Genomic DNA, 10,619 nt, shown 5'->3' with positions numbered 1-10,619 from the left:
GACTCTACTAGATACATTAGCAAATGCTGAAGATATTGATCCTCACTCCTCCCAGTCCAACAGACCCTGTAGACTAGGCCAGACAAAAGAAAGGACCTGCTGGCCTGGGTTTTTATTTGTTAAGTCAGGCAACCCTATCCCAGAGCCCTGCTCCTGTTCTCAGATCTCCACCCCTGCCTACTTCTCCCCTTCTTGTCTGTGTTCTCTTCTTACTACTACCCACTGCCTGTGGTCTTGCTCACCCACTTGCTCCTGTGGTCCCCACCCATACCCGCCCATCTTGCAGGGCCAAACTTATGAACAGGAGGCTCCCTGCTGTAGGGACCCAGCTCCAAACTCAGATGGCTAAGCTTCCCTCTCACTCCTTGGGTTCAGTCTTTTGCCAAATATTTCATATGTCTCTCATGTCTACATGCTCAGCTCCTTGCTGAGGGTGGCAAGAGAAACTCACCCTGGTCCTGGAGCACCTTCTATTCACGGTGATTGGTGACCAAAGCACATGGATGAAACTAACAAGAGAGAGAACCAAAAGGCCATCACTCTGGGGTGGATTCTTAGGTATGGGAACTTCTAAATGTGAGAATCACATTTCCAAGACCATCCCAAAACATTCTGTGTGTCTACAGACTATCTAGACCTTGGAGGACATGATTCCACTTTCTTACTACTGAGTCATTATTTCATTAAATGAGCTGGACTCAGAAGGGCATAGGCAGAAAGCAATTACACGATTTTTTTCTGTGCTAAGTTGAGTGCTTCTTCTTTCCTTCTGGATGAAACCCCAGACAGTTCCTATGAGAGTAACAAGTCTCATTTTTCAGATAATAAAAATGCCCAGGTCAATCCAGATATCAATTTGGCATACAATTTAAATCCCTCTCTTCTTGCCAGATTGGGCCTGATACCAGATTAGGAGCTGGCGGTGAGATAAAGTCTGTGGTTGACTTCCTCGATATTTTCACTCCTCCTGCCTGATTCAGGCTTCCCAGAACCAGAGGAGAGTGAAAGAAAAGGAAGGGGAAAGAAAGGGCTTGCTTGGTTGTCACCATTATAATCTGGTGTCAGGCTGATTCTTTGTCCCGTGTAACATTTTTTGTGGGTTCCCTTGGCACCTTGCTTAACCTCACGGGGTTCTCCAACTTGAGCTCCTTCAAAGTCACAGTAGTGCCCAGTTGGCCACTCACCGCCCTGGCTTACCCCATGTCAGGGTACCTTTGCCTCTTTGCCTTGTCTCTTTACTCTGTGGCAGGGGAGCCCTGACCCCCATCTTCTCTTTGGGCTTTACAGATGGAAAGCAGATACCAGTGTGCAGTCACCCAATTCTGGGCCACACAGGTGAAGCTCTCCCAGTGGTTTCTGAAATCTGTCTCACTTTACTTACGGTGAGGGGAATATATCCCTTCTCTTCCTCTCAAGCCAGTGAGGGCAGGGGTGAGGGCAGGGACAGGGGGATGCTCAGCTGCTGCCAGGTCTCCCCAAGCTAATAAATTCCTAGCCTCCTCTTAAATTTTTGAAGCAGATGGCAGAACAAGTTTTGGACCACCCCTTTGCCAACCCCACACAGATGACCTAGCACCTTCTTTAGGGCAGTTATTAGCTTTGGGGCCTCGCCCAAATTTCAATACAAGAGTATCATGTTAATATCCCATTACAGTTACTATTTAGGAAACCAAATGAGAGTATTGAAGAGTCATTTTTAGTAGGAGAGCTTCTAGAAATCTAATTGTGCTAAATTTTGCCTTGTTTTTACTCCTGAATTTATTTCTCAGGAGGGCGAGGAATCACACGAGGACTACTGCTCTGAACTTCCTAAGAGTGTTCTGAAGGGAACCCTGGACACAATTACATGAACTCCTCATGTTTTTGGAAAGAAGATTTCAAAGGGGGAAAATGTGCATTTCAAATGTTCCCATGTGGAGGCACTAAAAGGGAAATGGGGTATGAAGCACTCTGAATATGAGAATTATAACAAATGCTTTGATGATAAAAAAGACAAGGGGCAGGTGTCTCAGGAGAACCCCGTGGTAGTAGAGTGGATCCTGTGAAGTTGGGTGGGCGAAGGGCACGAGCAGAGGCCAGAAGGAGACCACACCCCAGGACACATGGAGAGAGGCAGCCTGAACCTGGAAAGGAAGCGGAAGGAGTCAGAGGCCAGGAGGAGCTGAGGTTTTGGAAGCAGTCAGGACGGCACATGTTTTGTGTTTAATGCAAAGAACTCCACTAGCGTGCTAAGCTCTGTTCTACACACATATCTGAATGTGTCTGAACATCACAAAAGCAAGGTACAACTATTATCCCCATTTCACAGGTGGGGCGAGGGAGGCGCGGACAGTTAAAGCAACCTGCCCATCGTCAGACAACTTGAAAGTGGCAAAGTCACAGTTCAGAGACTCTGCCCTGAACCTCCACTTGCTGCCTCCCTGTTAGTTCATCCATTCTGAGCTCTACCAGAAGCTCTGGTAGAATCCTCTGAGGGTGTGGATTGTGTTCTGCTCACATCTGTAATCCCAGCATTTAGCTCAATGCCTGGTGTGCAGCACACACTCCAAGTTTGCTGAATTGAGCAAGTGTAATGGGTAGGATGAGCCCCTCCTGTGTCCTATTTTTTTAAAGATTTTATTTGTTTATTTTAGAGACAGGGAGAGAGCTGGGGGAGGGACAGAGGGAGAGGCAGAGAGAGAATCTCAAGCAGACTCTGTGCTGAACATGGAACCCAACATGGGACTCAGTCTCACAACCCTGAGATCATGACCTGAGCCGTAATCAAGAGTTGGATGCTCAATCGACTGAGCCTTATAGGCACTCCACCCTGGGTCCTAATTTTGCCAAGACCTCCAAAGCACAGATAATGGATAAGTATTATCTACTGTCTAAAGAGAAGAGCTGGCCATGTCCACCTTAAGCATAGAGGAGGTCAATCAAGTCCAGCAACCATCTATGCATATGGCTTGTGGCTCTTAGGAGAGAAGGATTTCCTTGGAGGAAGTATGTAAGACTAGGACCACTGTGGCCCTCCCCTCCATATTCTCTCCCTGTCTCCCCACCCTCCCCACAGCCACCCAGGATACACTAAGAAGAACCCTAAGGAACTACTGGTGGAGATTAGAGGATTTTTTTAGGAAAAGGGGGCTGACACCTCACTTGCTGGCCAGGTCCTGGCTCATTTACCCAAACTCTCCACTTCCCCCACTGTGGTGGCTGGATGAGCACAGGAGGGCTCCTGGGAGAGGGTGAAATATATAGCCCTTGGGTTTTCAGGTCATGAGACGGGGGTCTGATGCTCCCTTGAAGCAGCCTAAAGGCACAAGCTGGCTGCAGGTGTCTGGGAGAGGAGAGAGGGCAATGGGAGGAATGCCTGTGATGCCCCAGTGTGCAAAGGACCACAGCCAAGAGGGCTGCCAGCTGCGGCAAAGGGAGCCCAGCAGCAGACTACAGAGAGGAATCGCTAGGAGCATCCTATGAGGCCCTCTAAACACACATTGCCCCTGCTGGACAACAGGGTCCTCCTGAAGAAAGCCACGTGCACCAGGAATAGAGTGGGTTAGGGCTGGGGGGATGCAATAGTGGTGGGGAGGTGCACCTAATGAACACACAAAAGGGTCCCTTGGATAAGGTGTGCAAAATGTGCACACCAGCGGTGAGGGGCAGCACTGCACAGCTCAGAGGAGAGTCTAGAATCATAGGCCCCTTTCCCTGGCCCCAGCCGTGGCTCTGGAGGAACCAGAAATAGCAGAGAGAGCACAGGAGAGGCAGAAAGAAGAGACAAGTCTGATCTGAGCTCAGGGGGTGGATTGGAGGGAATGGAAAGGCTTCTGCTGGATGGAGGGAGTTAACTTTGGATTGGATCATGTGGACTTTCCGATGCTTGCAAGTGACCAGCACACGGGCAGACCTGCCCAAGATGATACCAGGAGTGGGCAAGAGGGGAGTTGATGGAACAGGCCTGAGGGAGGCCATGAGGGGAAGAACACAAAGCTATTTCCTGACTTCATCCTACCAGATCCAGCCTCTTCGATGACCTGTCCCATGAGGAAGTGGCAGGAATGTTAATAGATAACACTGAGTTTTCCAACTCTAAGATAAACCTTTAAAAAAAATTTTTTTTTAGTATTTCTGAAATCCAATGCCTTATAAATCCAAGTGCACATTTATTATTTTTCCCCCTGAAAAATGTTTTTTGAGTTTATGTGGTCTTAAAATATATTGCATGTTGGAATTGAGACAATTTTGTAATAGTAGAGCTGTTTCGAGGTTTTATAGGTTTGTAAGTGCTCTCACTTGCCGTGATTGCAAGTTCAATGTCACTCTCTGACCTTCTGGTTCTAAGAAGTTGTGTTGTCCAGCCTGGGTTGGGGTGTCAGAAGAAGGATGGGATAGGAGTGTACAGTGATTGGCCTGAGACCATAGGGAGAAAGCACAAGGATCGCCCACCCATGTTCCTGGGAAAAGATGTCTGGGGAACCACAGTACAACCCAACGTTTTGAAACCAATGGGTGTGAGATGGGGGGTGAGAATCTCATCTGGAGTAAAGGGTTGGCTACACAGGTTGTTAGAGTGAGTTTTAAGAGATTTTTAAAGGATAGAATCTTAATTTTTTTTTTAAATATCCATTTATCTGTCAGTGGATACTTAGGTGTGCCCATGTCTTGGCTATTGTGAATAATACTGCAGTGAACATGGGAGTGCAGATATCTCTTCAGGATAGTGATCTTGTTTCCTTTGAGTAGATACCCAGAAGTGGGATTGCTGGATCATATGACAGTTCTATTTTTATTTTTTGGAGGAACCGCCATACTGTTTTTCACAGTGACTGCACCAGTTTGCAATCCCACCAACAGTACAATAGTTTCTCTATTTTGAGGATAACGCGGGGGTCATAGTAAATAATGAAGGTGAAATGAAAAGTTCTGCTATTACAGGACCAGTCGCAAAGGAGTGTGCAGACTTGTGGCCCAGGATTGCTTCCAATGCTGGCAGAATTGCATGATTCTTTGATGTATTTGTTTTAAAAAAAAATAAAAATTATTTGTTCTCAGGAAAAAAAAAAAAAAAGGGTCCCCTTTCTCCACATCCTTCCCAATACTTTTTATCTCTGTGAGGTGATGTTAACTAAACTTATGGTGATAATCTTTTTGCAATATATATGCATATCAAATAATCATGTTGTACATCTTGGAATAATATAATATTATATGTCCAGTATATCACAATAAAACTGGAAAAAATAAGCTATGGCAACAAAAAATTTTTTTAAAAGACTAGTAAGAGCCTTTGGTTGATTCTATGGACAAAAAGAGAAGCTAAGGAGACCAAGATGGTATAGATAGGCACAACTACATAAATTTAGCCTAAGAAAAAATTAAGCTGAACACTGCAAAATAGGGTTAGACAACTTGTTTGAAGTCTCACGACTAATAACCAATAGCATGAATCCCCTCCATTTTTTCTTCAATTTTATCCCTTAATGCATAGTCTTCAAAAGGAAAGGAGTAAGACAAAGGAAAATAAAGCTTAGGATGCTCAAGAAATAGCAGATCAGATCAGAGATAAGGCCTTCTGACACTGCCACTCTTCTTGTTGGGGCCAATGACCTACCTTGCCATTGTATGACACAGGACTTCATGCTGAGCCTCGAGAAGATTTAAGCCTGTCAGCATGGTGCCTTGGGCAATCACCGCCAAAGGGACCTGTTTGTTCCTATTAAGCTGCCTCTACTACATAAGTTTTGCCTTCCCCAGATCAGAGAATCCAGGAAGAATTTAGAGGCAGATTCCAGAACGCTTGTCATAATCTTTGAGATGTCATGGGAAAGAGGATTTCCCAAATTTCAAAAAGGAAACAGAAGGATTGTTATTTCCTGGCAAAATTCTAGAATTGAATATTAAACAAAGGAACTGAGGCTTCTTAGAAAAAAAGGATCTGAGAATCCACAGCAGCAACTCATGCAATACTAACCTCATTATTTTTTCACAGCATTAGTATCCTAGCATGTAAGGGATTTCACAGAGTAAGGCATTGGATACAGCTTCTTTTTTAAAAAGGCAGGAATATATATTCATTGAATGAACTACAGTTTGGTAAGCTCATATGTGATTGAAAGCCTGTACCCAAAGAGAAAAAACTCCTGTGAGTAGATATTAACAAATCATTGTTGAAAGAGAGGATGTATTTATTTATTTATTTATTTATTTATTTATTTCTTCTTATTAATGATTTGAGGCAATAGAAAAGAAATATTTGTGGAATTCCCTAACATTTCTGACAAGACTATGATTATTTGGGGGAAATAACAGATGTATGATCTTTATTTGTGGGTAAGGATAATTAAAAAGCCTTGTTTATAGAAAACAATGGTTTGTAGAGCATCCTAATTTATACCCTAAATCTTGTTTTGAGCGATGGGAGCAGGGACTTCTGTGCTGCGGATACCACTTTTAACTATCCCAGGTCTTTGGATGGTACTTTATGGCTATTGCTTCATAGCTGTAAAATTTGTATGAGATTCAAAATATCATCTGATCAATATTTGTGTCACTTTTGATTGTTTCTTCTAGCTAAACATTCTAAATTCTTTTAAGGCACAGTATATCATGACATTCAGAGTTTTAGTTCCCTATGCTCTGTTCACTGAACATGGTCTATCTTATCAACGTCCTTAAGACGCGACCCCTGATTATCAATTCCAATATTCCAGGTAATTTTTAATCACCAAAGAGCACAGTGTAATGATGTCCAGCCTTGATCTAGAAACTATTCTATTAAAATCTTCTAATACACATCAATTCCTTAGTGCATGCTTCATACATTCAGTTTCTACTGACTTGTAAACTAAAATCCCTGGCTTTTGCATTTGAACTGCTGTTGAAACCAGTGTTCTCCCTTTTGTTCCCATTGATGTTTTGGAAACTGAATGCATGGCTATACATTTATTCCTGTTACATTTTCATTTACTCATTTTAGCTTAATACGTCAGATAAAAGTTTTTAAAAATTTAAATGTATCATTAGTGTGTTAGCTTAGGACAAGTCATTTAGTAAATTTAATGAATTTACATTCATTCACCAAAAATATGAGTGCTTATGAGATGCTGGGCACAGCAGAAGCAACAAATATTAAGTTATGAGTCCCAAATGTTTATAATCTGCCATAGAAACAATATCTTTTAGAAGAAATGATTAAGGAATTCTAGATGGTGGGAGCACATTCCTACATCCAGCAGATTTCTCTCCACGCATCACTTTTTGGGGAAGGTTGTCCAGAAACAAGCCACCAAACATCCCCTTGCACCCTGCTCACCAGCTCCCAATCCTGTTTATTGCAGATAAAGATTAGGCTCACATTTTCCTAATAGTCTAAACAAGCCCCTCAGAAACTAAATCTTCAAATTACTCCAGTCATATCAAATTTCTTGGATGCACATGTCAGCTCTCATCCCTTTGATGTTGGTGGCTTGAACTTTCTGCCCTGCCATTAATTCATCACCTGTATTAATAAATAAAGAACAGCCAGGCATTTTAGCAGGAGCAAACTCCTCAGAGTGAAGAGGACTGGTTTTTCCTAAAGCCTAGCTGTGTGATCAGAAGCAAGTCATGACACGTCTCTGAGCTTTGTCTTTGCCTCTCTTTCAGTGGAGGGGCTAGATTTGAAGTATACATGTCATTACCACAGGATTAGCAGAATCATTATGATTCTTCCTTTTTCATGAGAGATATTAAAGTTCTCCAGTTTGGGAACAAAGAGAAAAATGATTATAGTTGGACCAACATTTGTAAAGAAAATAGTCATGTAACCACTGGGAAAGTCTTCTGGAATTGCTGCAGATGCTCAGACTGAAAGTTCAATGCCAAAGCGAGCTCACTGATCTCAGGTTGTCAGCTCAGGACCTGAGGGTCCAGGGACTCCGTCTGATGGCTTCTTTCTCCCAAGCCTGTAAAGCATAAATGCCACCTGCATGATGAGTGGTCCTGCCTTGTCCTGCCTCCTAAAGAGCAACATGGAGAACCTTCCCCAAGGAGAACACGGAGCTCAATGAGGTCACTATTGAGTCTAGGAGTCCAGCCCTGCCTTCTGTCCCACTGGAAAGGCCAACCCCAACAAGACCTGAGAAACAGGGACACACATCTTTGGAGCTCTTTCAACTCTGTCTTAGGTGAACCTATCAGCTACCCGATTACTTTCATTTTAAAAAATTTTTATTTAAATTCAATTAATGAACATATAATGTATTACTGGTTTCAGAGGTATAGGTCAGTGTTTCATCAGACTTTATAACACCCAGTACTCATTACATCATGTGTAATAATGTACTTAATGTCCATCACCCCGTTACCGCAGCCCCCTACCCCTACCCCTCCAGCGACCCTCACTTTGTTTGCTATGATTAAGAGTCTGTTATGGTTTGTCCTCTCTGATTGCATCTTATTTTTTCCTCTCTTGTCTTCCTTTTGGTAAGGACAAGAATGCAGATTGCCATCACCACCGTCACCACACCCAATCCCCCCGTGAGCCGATAAGGGCTTACAGGTGTAAGTGGTGGAGAACACCCTGCCAGGCCTGAAGGAAAGGAGCTCTGATGTTGAGTAATGGCAAGAAAAGCAGAATGTTCCTCTGTCCCCTCTCCCTTTATCCCCTCCCAGGAGCAGGCTACAAGTTCATATCAGCACACTGACCTGCCAGCAGTGCTCACCAGCGGTCACTGCCCTCCTCTCTCCCTCCTCCACACCAGTTGACCTCAGAGGCCTTGAGAATTCTTTTCACGAGCATGGGGACACAGCTAACAAGAAAGTTGATCCAGTAAAAACAGAACCAAACCTGAAGTGTGAGTTTGAGTTTGCTGCTGCTCAGCACACAGAGACTGCAGCGAGTTCATGGATAAGTCGAGGTGAATATGGCACTCACAGCAAGACCCCTCTATGAAAGCCCCAAACCTTACCCTTTGTGATCATCATTACCAATGACAGTTTAATGCTACCTCTTTCCTGGAAAGACATTTATCATGTTCTGAAGAATCTGAATTAACTTCTAGAAGCATACAATGCCATCAAGAAAGCAAAGGATAGCTTTTCGTGTCCAAGCCCACATGGCTGTCTTGTCCAGCCTTCCTCTCCAAAAGCAAAGATGGATTGGGGGGTGTCAGAAGGCAAGACCACATTCTCTCTACACTATTATCCTCCTTACGAAATGGCGGTTGTCTTAAGACATCAGTGCGCCTCACTGCCCTCTCCACTGCCTTGGGCCAGTTTGAGAGTCAGGCTCAGAGCATACAGAGAAGTGATGAAGGGCGTGTCCTCCGGAGCTGGTCCATCTGGCTTCTACTTCAATTCTCTCTGTGCCTCAGTCCTCTCATCTGTAAAATGGAATAATAATAGTAATAGACCACCCTTTATGCAATTAAATATGTAAATACTGTTGTTCCTGACATGTCTCGATCAGGCTTCTGTCTTTATCACCCTCTGAACAGCTCTGGGTAGGGGCACCAGCAATTTCCCAGGGAAATTTCTTAAGCTTCACTGTGTCTGACCCATCCCCCCCTCATTTGACAGAGTCAACCATTCCCTCTTTCTTGAGCACTTTCTCCAGAATACTAGTTTATTCTGATTTTCCTTCTACCTCATCAGTTATTTCTTTGCCTCCATTCTGGATTCCTCCTCATTTCCTAGACATTGGCATGCCCAGAGCTAGGGCTGGGGCTTCCTCTCTGACCCAGAGAACTGAGCTCACACTCAGTTCACCTGTTTGGTCTGTGACTCTACATGCCACCTCTGCCCTCTTTTCTTTCCCCAGTCTGGACTCCTCCCTCGAACTGCAGACTGACACCCCGAAGTCCACCTCAGGAGACTCTCAAAATCAATGATATCCATAACTGAGGTTCCCATCCCACTTCTTTCCCCAGTTTCCCCAGCAACTCCTCTCATCTCAATAAATGCCAATTCTACCCTTGTAGTTGCTCAGGATGAAATGTTTGGAGTCCTATTTGACTTCCTTCTCCTTTTCACCTACCACAGCCAATCCATCAGCAAGCCCCATGGATGCTCCCTTCAGAATAGAAGCAGCTCCTGACCACTTCTCCACACTTTGGCTGCTGTCCACACAGACCACAGCCCCCTGCCCCTCTTGCTGGGACTATTTATTGTGCTAGCCATGGAATTTGTCCCTCAATTTTCATGCCAATGTTCTCCAGTCTTTTCAACATGGCAGCTGGAGGCTGCTTTATTTATTTATTTATTTATTTATTTATTTATTTATTTAAGAGAGAGCACAAGCAGGAGGGACAGAGGAAGGTGGAGAGAGAATCTCAAGCAGACTCCACATATGAATGGAGCAGACTCCACTCCACTGAGTATGGAACCTGATGAAGGGCTCAGTCTCATGTCCCTGAGATCACAACCTGACCTGAAATCAAGAGTTGGACATTTAATCAACTGTGCCATCCAGGTGTCCCTGGAGGCTGTTTTTAAACCAAGTCATTCCTATGGTCAAAGCTCTCTGGTGAATTTCTCATCCAAGTTAGATTTCAAGAGGCTCTAGGCACTTTCTCTTCCAACCACCTCAGACCTAAGGTGCTACTCTCCCTCTTGCTCATACCACTCCTTCTTTCCTGGCTTTTTCTCAGGTTTGC

At 44.1% G+C, this 10,619-nt stretch overlaps 1 long non-coding RNA gene across 1 annotated transcript; it reads left to right on the top strand.

Annotated features, from left to right (window-relative positions):
* The first annotated feature begins 7,951 nt into the window (after positions 1-7,951).
* LOC144284455 (uncharacterized) lies at positions 7,952-10,037 on the top strand. Its single transcript, XR_013352862.1, has 3 exons — positions 7,952-8,150; positions 8,454-8,882; positions 9,785-10,037. It is a non-coding gene; the product is annotated as an uncharacterized LOC144284455 (long non-coding RNA).
* Positions 10,038-10,619: the final 582 nt, after the last annotated feature.

The sequence above is a fragment of the Canis aureus genome, chromosome 15, assembly GCF_053574225.1.
Source record: "Canis aureus isolate CA01 chromosome 15, VMU_Caureus_v.1.0, whole genome shotgun sequence".
Lineage (NCBI taxonomy): Eukaryota > Metazoa > Chordata > Mammalia > Carnivora > Canidae > Canis > Canis aureus.
This window is presented reverse-complemented; position numbering and strand designations above follow the sequence as displayed.